This window comes from Aegilops tauschii, chromosome 1 (assembly GCF_002575655.3).
Source record: "Aegilops tauschii subsp. strangulata cultivar AL8/78 chromosome 1, Aet v6.0, whole genome shotgun sequence".
NCBI lineage: Eukaryota > Viridiplantae > Streptophyta > Magnoliopsida > Poales > Poaceae > Aegilops > Aegilops tauschii.
In genome coordinates this window covers 159,829,811-159,844,310 of record NC_053035.3, presented here as the reverse complement: position 1 = coordinate 159,844,310, position 14,500 = coordinate 159,829,811, and positions in this window count along the sequence as shown.

Here is a 14,500-nt window from a genome sequence, read left to right as displayed (position 1 = left end):
AGGCAAAGGAGTCCAAAAAACATGCTAAGCAATTGTAACGCCTTGGACACACCCGCCGGTGGTCGTTACTCTTGGCGGGATCTAGACTGGCCCCACAGATCAATATTAGTCTTTTTTGCGCACTTTGTCCTAATAAGTCAGGCTATCACATAATCCCATTACCATGTTTGTCCATGTAAACTTACCAAATCAATTGAAACACCGACATGCATTTCTTAAATTGTTTGTCCATGTAAACTTACCAAATCAATCACTTCCTTTGATAGTACGATAGCAAGATCCTTATAATGCTATCAAAGCAAAAGCAAGGTTTAGTGAACAATAAAGGTCCCTACTACACATAAAAAGATACTTAGCTCAAGGGTAAAAGGTCATATGAGTATAACCATCACTGGTGGACAACTGCTTTGGCTGGTCAAAAAAAGTCCAGCTCTGCAGAACTACTCTAAACGAGCATAAAATAGTGGTATAGTCACTGAATACATGATCAATTGCTACACACAAAAAATGAACCAAGTAAATCTACTCACTCTCTTTTGGAACTACATAACTCATGGCATTTACACTTTTGACAGTCAGATGTTCCGTCATAAATCAATCATCCTGGTAATGTGTCTCTGAAATGCAAGGTCCATAAAACACTCAGAATCTTCTGGTCTAAATTCTAGTTTATATATAACTGCTCTGCATATGAAAAAAGTGCTGCAAACTTTACACACGAGGATTTAGGAGGTTTTTACTATCTTTCTTTAAATGCTGGAGCCCATTGTTGAAGTCAGCCCTACTTGTGCCCATCCATACCATGGTGTCGTCCGAGCATCGAGGGAGATGGTGGTAGAACAATGTGTAGGGGAACGTAGTAATTTCAAAAAAAAAATCTACGCACACGCAAGATCATGGTGATGCATAGCAACGAGAGGGGAGAGTGTTGTCCACGTACCCTCGTAGACCGATAGCGGAAGCGTTTAACACAACGCGGTTGATGTAGTCGTACGTCTTCACGATCCGACCGATCAAGTACCGAACGCACGGCACCTCCGAGTTCAGCACACGTTCAGCTCGATGACGTCCCTCGAACTCCGATCCAGCCGAGTGTTGAGGGAGAGTTTCGTCAGCACGACGGCGTGGTGACGATGATGATGTTCTACCGATGCAGGGCTTCGCCTAAGCACCGCTGTGATATTATCGAGGTGTAATATGGTGGAGGGGGGCACCGCACACGGCTAAAAGATCGTTGATCAATTGTGTGTAGAGAGGTGCCCCCCTGCCCCCGTATATAAAGGAGCAAGGGGGAGGCCGCCGGCCAAGGGAGGAGAGGCGCGCCAGGAGGAGTCCTACTCCTACCGGGAGTAGGACTCCCCCCCTTCCATGTTGGACTGGGAGAGGAAGGGGGAAAAGGTGGAGGGGAGGAAGGAAGGGGGGGCGCCGCCCCCCTCTCCTTGTCCTATTCGGACTGGGGGGGAGGGGCGCGCGGCCCTGCCCTGGCCTCCTCTCCTCTCTTCCACCTAGGCCCAATAAGGCCCATTAAGTTACCGGGGGGTTCCGGTAACCTCCCGGTACTCCGGAAAAATCCCGATTTCACCCAGAACACTTCCGATGTCCAAACATATGCTTCCAATATATCAATCTTTATGTCTCGACCATTTCGAGACTCCTCGTCATGTCCGTGATCACATCCGGGACTCCGAACAACCTTTGGTACATTAAAACATATAAACTCATAATATAACTGTCATCGTAACGTTAAGCGTGCGGACCCTACGGGTTCGAGAACTATGTAGACATGACCGAGACACCTCTCCGGTCAATAACCAATAGCGGAACCTGGATGCTCATATTGGTTCCCACATATTCTACGAAGATCTTTATCGGTCAGACCGCATAACAACATACGTTGTTCCCTTTGTCATCGGTATGTTACTTGCCCGAGATTCGATTGTCGGTATCTCGATACCTAGTTCAATCTCGTTACCGGCAAGTCTCTTTACTCGTTCCGTAATACATCATCCCGCAACTAACTCATTAGTCACAATGCTTGCAAGGCTTATAGTGATGTGTATTACTGAGTGGGCCCAGAGATACCTCTCCGACAATCGGAGTGACAAATCCTAATCTCGAAATACGCCAACCCAACAAGTACCTTTGGAGACACCTGTAGAGCACCTTTATAATCACCCAGTTACGTTGTGACGTTTGGTAGCACACAAAGTGTTCCTCCGGTAAACGGGAGTTGCATAATCTCATAGTCATAGGAACATGTATAAGTCATGAAGAAAGCAATAGCAACATACTAAACGATCGAGTGCTAAGCTAACGGAATGGGTCAAGTCAATCACATCATTCTCCTAATGATGTGATCCCGTTACTCAAATGACAACTCATGTCTATGGCGGGGAAACATAACCATCTTTGATCAACGAGCTAGTCAAGTAGAGGCATACTAGTGACACTCTATTTGTCTATGTATTCACACATGTATTATGTTTCCGGTTAATACAATTCTAGCATGAATAATAAACATTTATCATGATATAAGGAAATAAATAATAACTTTATTATTGCCTCTAGGGCATATTTCCTTTAGTCTCCCACTTGCACTAGAGTCAATAATCTAGATTACACAGTAATGATTCTCACACCCATGGAGTCTTGGTGCTGATCATGTTTTGCTCGTGGAAGAGGCGTAGTCAACGGGTCTGCAACATTCAGATCCGTGTGTATCTTGTAAATTTCTATGTCTCCCACCTGGACTAAATCCCGGATGGAATTGTAGCGTCTTTTGATGTGCTTGGTTCTCTTGTGAAATCTGGATTCCTTTGCTAAGGCAATTGCACCAGTATTGTCACAAAAAAATTTCATTGGTCCCGATGCACTAGGTATGACACCTAGATCGGATATGAACTCCTTCATTTGCTGCTTCCGAAGCAGCTATGTACTCCGCTTCACACGTAGATCCCGCCACGACACTTTGCTTAGAACTGCACCAACTGACAGCTCCACCGTTCAATGTAAATACGTATCCGGTTTGCGATTTAGAATCGTCCGGATCAGTGTCAAAGCTTGCATCAACGTAACCATTTACGATGAGCTCTTTGTCACCTCCATAAACGAGAAACATATCCTTAGTCCTTTTCAGGTATTTCAGGATGTTCTTGACCGCTGTCCAGTGATCCACTCCTGGATTACTTTGGTACCTCCCTGCTAAACTTATAGCAAGGCACACATCAGGTCTGGTACACAGCATTGCATACATGATAGAGCCTATGGCTGAAGCATAGGGAACATCTTTCATCTTCTCTCTATCTTCTGCAGTGGTCGGGCATTGAGTCTTACTCAATCTCACACCTTGTAGTACAGGCAAGAACCCTTTCTTTGCTTGATCCATTTTGAACTTCTTCAAAACTTTGTCAAGGTATGTGCTTTGTGAAAGTCCAATTAAGCGTCTTGATCTATCTCTATAGATCTTGATGCCTAATATATATGCAGCTTCACCGAGGTCTTTCATTGAAAAACTCTTATTCAAGTATCCCTTTATGCTACCCAAAAATTCTATATCATTTCCAATTAGCAATATGTCATCCACATATAATATCAGAAATGCTACTGAGCTCCCACTCACTTTCTTGTAAATACAGGCTTCTCCAAAAGTCTGTATAAAACCAAATGCTTTAATCACACTATCAAAACGTTTATTCCAACTCCGAGAGGCTTGCACCAGTCCATAAATGGATCGCTGGAGCTTGCACACTTTGTTAGCCCCCTTTGGATCGACAAAACCTTCCGGTTGCATCATATACAACTCTTCTTCCAGAAATCCATTCAGGAATGCAGTTTTGACATCCATTTGCCAAATTTCATAATCATAAAATGCGGCAATTGCTAACATGATTCGGACAGACTTAAGCATCGCTACGGGTGAGAAGGTCTCATCGTAGTCAATCCCTTGAACTTGTCGAAAACCTTTCGCAACAAGTCGAGCTTTATAGACAGTAACATTACCGTCAGCGTCAGTCTTCTTCTTGAAGATCCATTTATTTTCAATGGCTTGCCGATCATCGGGCAAGTCAACCAAAGTCCATACTTTGTTCTCATACATGGATCCCATCTCGGATTTCATGGCCTCAAGCCATTGTGCGGAATCTGGGCTCACCATCGCTTCTTCATAGTTCGTAGGTTCGTCATGGTCTAGCAACATAACCTCCAGAACAGGATTACCGTACCACTCTGGTGCGGATCTTAATCTGGTTGACCTACGAGGTTCAGTAATAACTTGATCTGAAGTTTCATGATCGTTATCATTAACTTCCTCACTAATTGGTGTAGGTGTCGCAGAAACTGATTTATGTGATGATCTACTTTCCAATAAGGGAGCAGGTACAGTTACCTGATCAAGTTCTACTTTCCTCTCACTCACTTCTTTCGAGAGAAACTCCTTCTCTAGAAAGGATCCATTCTTAGCAACGAATGTCTTGCCTTCGGATCTGTGATAGAAGGTGTACCCAACAGTCTCCTTTGGTTATCCTATGAAGACACATTTCTCCGATTTAGGTTCGAGCTTATCAGGTTGAAGTTTCTTCACATAAGCATCGCAACCCCAAACTTTAAGATACGACAACTTTGGTTTCTTGCCAAACCATAGTTCATAAGGCGTCGTCTCAACGGATTTCGATGGTGTCCTATTTAGAGTGAATGCAGCCATCTCTAAAGCATAACCCCAAAACGATAGCGGTAAATCAGTAAGAGACATCATAGATCGCACCATATCTAGTAAAGTACGATTACGACGTTCGGACACACCATTACGTTGTGGTGTTCCAGGTGGCGTGAGTTGCGAAACTATTCCGCATTGTTTCAAATGTAGGCCAAACTCGTAACTCAAATATTCTCCTCCACGATCTGATCATAGAAACTTTATTTTCTTGTTACGATGATTTTCAACTTCGCTCTGAAATTCTTTGAACTTTTCAAATGTTTCAGACTTATGTTTCATTAAGTAGATATACCCATATCTGCTCAAATCATCTGTGAAGGTGAGAAAATAACGATATCCGCCACGAGCCTGAATATTCATCGGACCACATACATTTGTATGTATGATTTCCAACAAATCAGTTGCTCTCTCCATAGTTCCGGAGAACGGTGTTTTAGTCATCTTGCCCATGAGACACGGTTCGCAAGTACCAAGTGATTCATAATCAAGTGATTCCAAAAGTCCATCATTATGGAGTTTCTTCATGCGCTTTACACCGATATGACCTAAACGGCAGTGCCGCAAATAAGTTGCACTATCATTATCAACTCTGCATCTTTTGGCTTCGACATTATGAATATGTGTGTCACTACTATCGAGATTTAATAAAAATAGACCACTCTTCAAGGGTGCATGACCATAAAAGATATTATTCATATAAATAGAACAACCATTATTCTCTGATTTAAATGAATAACCGTCTCGCATTAAACAAGATCCAGATATAATGTTCATGCTTAACGCTGGCACCAAATAACAATTATTTAGGTCTAAAACTAATCCCGAAGGTAGATGTAGAGGTAGCGTGCCGACCGCGATCACATCGACTTTGGAACCATTTCCCACGCGCATCGTGTAGCGACCAGACCTCAAATGGTCTGTGCTGTTGTGCACCAGTGTCATCCCTGGATCAGTAATGCTGACACGCACAGTACAAACGGAGGATTTATAACAGAGTAGCAATCACACACTTATTACATCGAATATCTCCGAAGAGATCAAGTATGATAAACATGGCTTAAGGCCATCTAATAACGATAACAGCGGAAGACTTGGAAGATAAGTGAGTCCATCAACTCCAGCGGCATCACTGAGTATAAGACCACGACCTAAGGCACCTTACTCGTCGTCTGAAAAGTCTGCAACATGAAACGTTGCAGCCCGAAAACGGGTCAGCACATAGAATATGCTGGCAATGTAACACATAGAGAATAATGAACGATAACAATGCTATACTATATGCATATATGGCTGGTGGAAAGCTCTATGGTTACAATTTTGCGAAAAGCCAATTTTATCCTACCTCAAAGGAATAAATTTTATTTAACTATCATGGTGGTTGTGAAACATTGAGATGGTTGACAGCATCTCAATCCCAATTAAATGTCATCAATAACCCAACAAAATAAATTAATAGTAACATAGTGATGAGATTCACATGATAATCCAAGTACTAGATACTCAAGTTGTCCATAACCGGGGACACGGCTAACCATGATTAGTTTGTACACTCTGCAGAGGTTTGCGCACTTTTCCCCACAAGACTCGATCGCCTCCGCTTGATTCTCGCACTACATGATGTTTGAGAAACGGATGACCGAGACACAGTCTTTCAGAAGTGTTTGCACCTTACGTATGGGTAGACAGTTACACCTACTTCCCCCTACATCTGCTAGTCTACCACTGTAAGAGTTCACACAACTTAGTCAACTATGCTAGAGCCCATAATAGCTTGCGGCTGCACACGGAAGTTTCTAGCATGAATAATCTCATGATCCCTTTGAACCTGGGTGGCGGTCCAAAAGAAAAACAAGCAATCCTGGAATACCCAGGTACCTCAATCCACCCAGATGTGAGTTTTAGTTGCCACCTTAAGTAAACCATTAATTAACAATCTCACATCTGTCATGGAAATCTCTCAAACCCAATCCACGTCTACGAGCATAGCATGGCAATAATAATAGCAAACGTAGAAGTAACTCCCAAGGGTTTGAATAGAAAACAGGTAATAGGTACTACCTCAACTACTTCCCAATACCCACAATTTAATTAGATCCTAGTCATGCAATGTTTGAGGAATAGATCTAATGCAATAAAACTGGGTATGGAAGGGTATGATCAAAGTGTTACTTGCCTTGCTGATGATCCGCGAAACCTAGCGATTCGAAGTAACAAGCGGCACACTCCGGGTACTCTATCGCAAACAAACAAGCATACAATCAGTACTCATCTAATGCATAGGTAAAACTCGAATGAAAGATCCAACCAGAAAGTTCAACTTAAGAACTCCGGTTTGCAAAAAGAATCAACTCGAAAGAAGCAACGAAAGCCAAACGGCGAAAGAAAGAAACTTCGTTTACTAATCTGGATCTAGGTCAAATTTTACTGTAGCAAAAACTTGTTTGAGTAGGTTAAACGGAAAGAGAATTTCGAGACGAAACTCTAGGCGCTTGAATCGCCTGATTCCGATAAACGAGCGAGAAGTTAAACAGAATCGAAAATTCGATCAGAAATCGAATCTGAGATAATCGCAGAAAAATCCGACGAAAAAGAAAAACGGACGAACGGTTAAAGAACGGACGTTCGTTAACAGAGAAAAACCGACGAACGCGTTCGTTAAAACGAACGGTTCGGTGAACGCTTGCAAAATAATAAAACCGAAAAAAACCGATCTAGGGTTTTTTTTAAACGAAGGGTTTTTTAGAAGAAAACCGGCAACGACGAACGGGGCAGCGACAGTACCTCGTCGGGGCGGCTCCGGCGAGGGCTCCGGCGGGGCGCGGGGTGCGGGGTGCGGGGGTGCGGGCGAGGGCGAGGGGCGGCGGCTCCCGGCGGCGGCGGCGGCTTCCGGCGGCGGCGGCGGCTGGCAAGTGCGGCGGCGGCGGCGGCGGGTTGAGGGGAAGAGAGAGAGGGGGGTATATATGAGGGGGTAGCAAGCTTGGAGGAGGGGGCAAGCTCCGGGGCGGCTCGGTCCCGTGGCCATGGCGGACTCCGGCGGCGCGGCGGCTCCCGTGCGGAGGAAGGAGAGGGCGCGGGCGGGCCGGCGCTCGGCTGGGCTTCGGCCCGGTCGGGCGTCGCGCAGTTTTTATTTTTAAATAAGTTTCACGGAAAATAATTCATAGAAAAATAAATAAAAATCAGAAAAATATAAAATAAATTTTTCCCGTCTAGTTAAAAAATCTAGAATAGGGTGAACATTTTTTAAATCAAAATAAATATTTTGAAAACATGCAATATTTTTAATGCAATAAAAATTGCAAAAAAACTCCGAATAAATTCCAATAAAAGATTTTGACATTTTTCCTCTAGTATTTCAATTGTTTTGGAGAAGTCATATTTTATCCTCTCGTTTATTTTTAAAATGAAATATTTTTCCGGAGAGAAAATAATTAAAACCAAAAATCCTCGTCTTATTATTTGATGAAAATCAAATATGAAAACTCGAGAAAATCCCCAACTCTCTCCGAGGGTCCTTGAGTTGCTTAGGATTTATCGAGGATTTGTCAAAATGCAATAAAACATGATATGCAATGATGATCTATGTATAACATACCAAATTGAAAATTTGGGATGTTACAAACCTACCCCCCCTTAAGATGAATCTCGCCCTCGAGATTCGGGTTGGCTAGAAAACAGGTGGGAGTGGTCCTTCCGTAGATCTTCCTCTCGCTCCCAGGTGGCTTCATCCTCCGTGTGGTGACTCCACTGGACTTTGCAAAACTTGATAACCTTGCTGCGGGTAACTCGGCTGGCATCTCGAGAATCTTAACTGGTTTCTCCTCATAGGTCAAATCACTTTCCAACTGAATCGCTTCCAGTGGCACAGTATCTCTCAGTGGTATTTCAGCCATCTCTGCGTGACACTTCTTCAACTGTGAAACGTGAAATACATCATGTACTCCAGACAATCCTTCGGGCAATTCCAGCTTGTAAGCAACTTCTCCCATACGTTCCACAACTCGGTATGGTCCGATAAAACGGGGCGCTAACTTTCCCTTAACTCCAAAGCGCTTCACTCCTCGAAGTGGTGATACTCGAAGATAAACTCGGTCTCCGACTTCATAAACTGTCTCTTTTCGTTTAGAATCAGCATAACTCTTCTGCCTGGACTGGGCTACCTTGAGCCTATCGCGAATCAACCTCACTTTCTGTTCAGACTCCTTAATCAAATCAGGTCCAAACAACTGGCGGTCTCCAACTTCGTCCCATAACAACGGTGTTCTACACCTCCTTCCGTACAAGGCTTCGAAAGGGGCCATCTTCAAACTAGTCTGATAACTGTTGTTATAAGAAAACTCTGCATATGGCAAATTGTCGTCCCAACTAGATCCATAATCGAGTGCACATGCTCTCAACATGTCCTCCAAAATCTGGTTGACTATCTCGGTCTGTCCATCTGTCTGTGGGTGGAAAGCTGTACTAAATTCCAGCCTGGTTCCCAATGTTTCATGTAACTGCTTCCAAAACTTCGAGGTAAATCGGGTTCCTCTATCTGATACAATGGTCCTCGGAACTCCATGCAAACATACAATCCTGGTCATGTATATCTTTGCCAACTTAGCACTGGTGTAAGTGGTCTTCACTGGAATGAAATGAGCCACTTTCGTCAAACGGTCGACTACAACCCATATTGAGTCATAGCCTGAACGAGTCCTGGGTAATCCTGTGATAAAATCCATGCCTATTTTATCCCACTTCCATTCGGGTATCGGCAATGGTTGTAGCAATCCTGCTGGCTTCTGATGCTCTGCCTTCACTCTCTGACATACATCACAAACTGCTACATATTCCGCAATATCCTTCTTCATTCCGGTCCACCAGAAAATATTCTTCAAATCCAAATACATCTTGGTATTCCCTGGGTGAATCGAGTACGGTGAATCATGGGCTTCTTGCAAAATCAACTTCCTGATCTCCGGATCATTTGGCACATATACGCGGTCCTCAAACCATAAGGTATCGTGCTCATCCTCACGAAATCCCTTGGCTTTTCCTTTGCTCATCTTCTCCTTTATCTCTTCAATCTCCTTGTCTGTCTTCTGAGCTTCTCTAATCCTTTCCATCAAGGTAGACTGAATCTCCAATGCCGCTAAATAGCCTCTTGGGACTATCTCCAAACATAGCTCGCGAAGGTCCTCGGCTAACTCCTGAGGTAACTCTCCTGTCATGAGGGTGTTGACATGACTCTTGCGGCTCAACGCGTCTGCTACTACGTTAGCCTTTCCAGGGTGATAATGCAATCTCATATCATAATCTTTAATGAGCTCCAGCCATCTCCTCTGTCTGAGATTTAACTCCTTCTGCGTGAAAATGTACTTCAAACTCTTGTGATCCATGTACACCTCACAATGGTTTCCGATGAGAAAATGTCTCCATGTCTTCAATGCATGCACCACGGCTGCTAATTCCAAATCATGCGTAGCATAATTCTTCTCATGGGGTTTAAGTTGTCGTGAAGCATATGACACAACTCTTCCTTCCTACATAAGCACTGTTCCAAGTCCTCGACGAGAAGCGTCGCAATAAACTTCATAATCCTTGCGTTGATCTGGCAGAATCAACACTGGTGATGTAACCAATCGTTTCTTCAACTCTTGGAAACTAGCTTCACATTCCTCAGTCCAATTGAATTTGGTGTCCTTCTTCAATAGCTCAGTCATGGGCTTAGCAATCCTTGAGAAATTCTCGATGAATCTGCGGTAGTATCCTGCAAGTCCAAGAAAACTCCGGATTTCTCCAACTGTCGTGGGTGATTCCCAACTTGTCACTGTGTCAACCTTGGCAGGGTCTACTGCTATTCCTTCTCCAGAAATAATATGTCCAAGGAATCCAACTTCCTTCAGCCAAAACTCACATTTGCTGAACTTGGCGTATAATTGATGTTCTCTGAGCTTCTCAAGTACCAATCGTAAATGCTCCTCATGCTCTTCCTCATCCTTGGAAAAGATTAAAATATCGTCAATGAACACTACGACGAACTTATCCAAAAACTCCATAAACACTTTGTTCATCAGATTCATGAAATAGGCAGGTGCGTTAGTCAGTCCAAATGACATAACGGTATACTCATACAATCCATATCTGGTGGTAAATGCCGTCTTGGGTATATCCTGCTCTCGAATCTTTAACTGATGGTATCCTGATCGTAGATCGATCTTGGAAAATACTTTAGCTCCTTGTAGGCGGTCAAACAAATCGTTGATCATCAGCAGTGGGTACTTGTTTTTGATGGTCACTTCATTCAATCCTCGGTAATCGACAACCATCCTCAGCGATCCATCTTTCTTCTCCACTAGAAGTACTGGTGATCCCCAAGGTGACGAACTTGGGCGAATATAGCCTTTATCCAGTAACTCCTTGATCTGCTTCTTAATTTCCTCCAAATCCTTTGCGGGCATCCTGTACGGTCTCTTAGATATTGGCCCTGTGCCTGGCAAAAGTTCAATCAAGAACTCAATGTCTCTATCCGGTGGCATGCCTGGCAACTCTTCTGGAAATACATCCGGATAATCTTTCACCACTGGTACTTCCTCCTGTACAACTCCTGATAGGGAATTTACTTGAGTCCTCTTCGGCATATGCCGGGATACATACTTGATCCTTTTTCCTTCTGGGGTGGTAAGCAAAATCGTCTTGCTGGCACAATCGATGTTTCCTCCATACAACGATAGCCAATCCATTCCCAAAATCACATCCAAACCTTGCGATTCCAAAACAATGAGGTCTGAGGGGAAAACATGCCTACCAATGGCCAATGGTATCTGAAAACATCCTTGGGTGGCCATATACTCTGCTCCTGGCGAGGTTACTAACATAGGGTTTCTGAGAACTTTGGTGGACATATTAAACTTATTCACGAATCCCCTTGATATGTATGAATGCGATGCACCAGTATCGAAAAGAACGGTTGCAGTAAATGACTTAACCAAAAACTTACCTATTACTGCATCAGGCTGAGCTTCAACCTCTTCCACGCTCACGTGGTTCACGTGTCCTTTGTTGAACGGGTTCGGCTTCTTCCCAGAGCTTCCATTGCCATTTCCATTTTGGGCTTCAGGACATTCATTGGCATAATGTCCATTCTTCTGGCACTTAAAGCAAGTGACTTGGCTCAGGTCCCTCTTGGCTGGGGTAGATGGGTTGGTGCGGTTTTGTCCGTTGCTTCCTCCATTCCCATTACCATTCTTGGAGCCATTATGGTTGTGCAAACTACCTCCTCCATGGGTATGCTGAAACTGTCCTCCCAGCTTTGGGGTAAATCGAGGCTTCTGCTGAGCTCCTGAGTGATACTTCCCTTGTCCATACTTCCTCTTGCGGTTTTCAATCTGCTGTTGCTTCCCTTCAATCATGAGAGCTCTATCTACCAGCTCCTGGTAGTTGTTGAAAGTTGCTACCATCAACTGCATACTCAGCTCATCATTCAGTCCTTCCAAAAACTTCTCATGCTTGGCTGCATCTGTAGCAACGTCATCTGGTGCATAACGTGCTAACTTACTAAATTCCTCCACATACTGGCCTACGGTGCGTCCTCCTTGGCGTAGGTTGCGAAACTCACGCTTCTTCATAGCCATAGCTCCTGCTGAAACATGAGCTGTACGGAAAGCTTGCTGAAACTGGTCCCATGTGACAGTGTCAATAGGGTGCGTGGCTGTATAATTCTCCCACCATGATGCTGCGGGTCCTTCAAGCTGATGTGCGGCAAAACGCACTCTTTCCGCATCTGTGCATCCTGCAGTGGTCAACTCCCTTCCAACTTTGCGGAGCCAATCATCTGCAACAATCGGCTCGGTGCTACTGGAAAACACCGGCGGGTTTAGCCTCAGGAAACGGGCTAAGTGATCAACAGGTGGTGGTGGCGGTGGGTTGTTGTTGTTGTTGTTGTTGTTGCCTTGGTTCTGCACTAACACTTGCATCAGGGCATTCTGTTGCTGAATCAACTGGGTGATCTCTGGCGGGAAAACAAATCCGGTGTCACGTCTCGGAGGCATCTGATAGGTTTAGAAAAGATGAGAGTTAAGAATAGAATGAGGTCTAGAGAGAAAACACTACCCATATGCTCATGAGACAAATTCAATCAATATCACTCAATCAATTCAAACAAGGCAAAACAATCGATCTAACTAGCGTTACAAAGTGCTTGAACTGTACTATTAAATGGGGGAAAACTACTACTGATATGGTGGTCTACTAGAAATTCTGATCCGTTGAAGACTCCATGATGTCTGCTCCAGCTTCATCAACCCAGTCGTCTTCACTTGGTTCCGAGTCAGTGTCGTCGATGATGATGTAGTTATCCGGACAAGTGCATTCGTCGACTTCTGCTTTTGGCACTGGATTTCCCATGAATATTCCAATCTTCTTCTCCAGGTCGTCATTCTTCCCTACTAGTGCATTGATTTCTTCCAAATAATCTTCGCGTGTAGCCTTGAGTTCTTCTTGGAGTTCCTTGATCTTTGTTAATGCCTTCTTCAGTTCTTCCTTGTCCGTGCACATCTGGTTCTCCTGGCGACGAATATGTTGGTTCTGCTCCTGGATGAAAGCTGCAATTGATCCATCCTTCTTGGTTCTGATCATCTCCCATTGCGCGTCTCGGCGTCCACAAATTTGGTAAATTGTATCCTTAAGCTCCTGGTGATAGACTTCTCCAATGCGTCCCATGGCGATGTGTGCGGCCATGCTCTTCCCTAAACTCCAGGTTGGTGCTTCGAAAACCAATCTTATGGGTTCAGTAACTGGCACAAACGTCCTTCCTGGAATAAGAACTTGAATCTTCCAGCTCTCCTCTTCAGGTAATGTGGCGTTGTAGGTTCCGGTGATGCTTGGTATTCCTATGTTCAAGTACTTGGTGACTTCCTTCAAGTGTCGACCAAACGACATGTCTTCATCTGGTTGCATGAACTTGCTCCTTGCATCCGCCATTCCTAAAAGAGTAGAAAAGGAGAGGGGTCAGAAATGAGAAGAGAGAAGCTTTCTAGGGCTTAAGCTTAGTGGTCGTGTCCTACAGTCAGCGTGTGCTCTGATACCAACTTTGTAGCGACCAGACCTCAAATGGTCTGTGCTGCTGTGCACCAGTGTCATCCCTGGATCAGTAATGCTGACACGCACAGTACAAACGGAGGATTTATAACAGAGTAGCAATCACACACTTATTACATCGAATATCTCCGAAGAGATCAAGTATGATAAACATGGCTTAAGGCCATCTAATAACGATATCAGCGGAAGACTTGGAAGATAAGTGAGTCCATCAACTCCAGCGGCATCACTGAGTATAAGACCACGACCTAAGGCACCTTACTCGTCGTCTGAAAAGTCTGCAACATGAAACGTTGCAGCCCGAAAACGGGTCAGCACATAGAATATGCTGGCAATGTAACACATAGAGAATAATGAACGATAACAATGCTATACTATATGCATATATGGCTGGTGGAAAGCTCTATGGTTACAATTTTGCGAAAAGCCAATTTTATCCTACCTCAAAGGAATAAATTTTATTTAACTATCATGGTGGTTGTGAAACATTGAGATGGTTGACAGCATCTCAATCCCAATTAAATGTCATCAATAACCCAACAAAATAAATTAATAGTAACATAGTGATGAGATTCACATGATAATCCAAGTACTAGATACTCAAGTTGTCCATAACCGGGGACACGGCTAACCATGATTAGTTTGTACACTCTGCAGAGGTTTGCGCACTTTTCCCCACAAGACTCGATCGCCTCCGCTTGATTCTCGCACTAC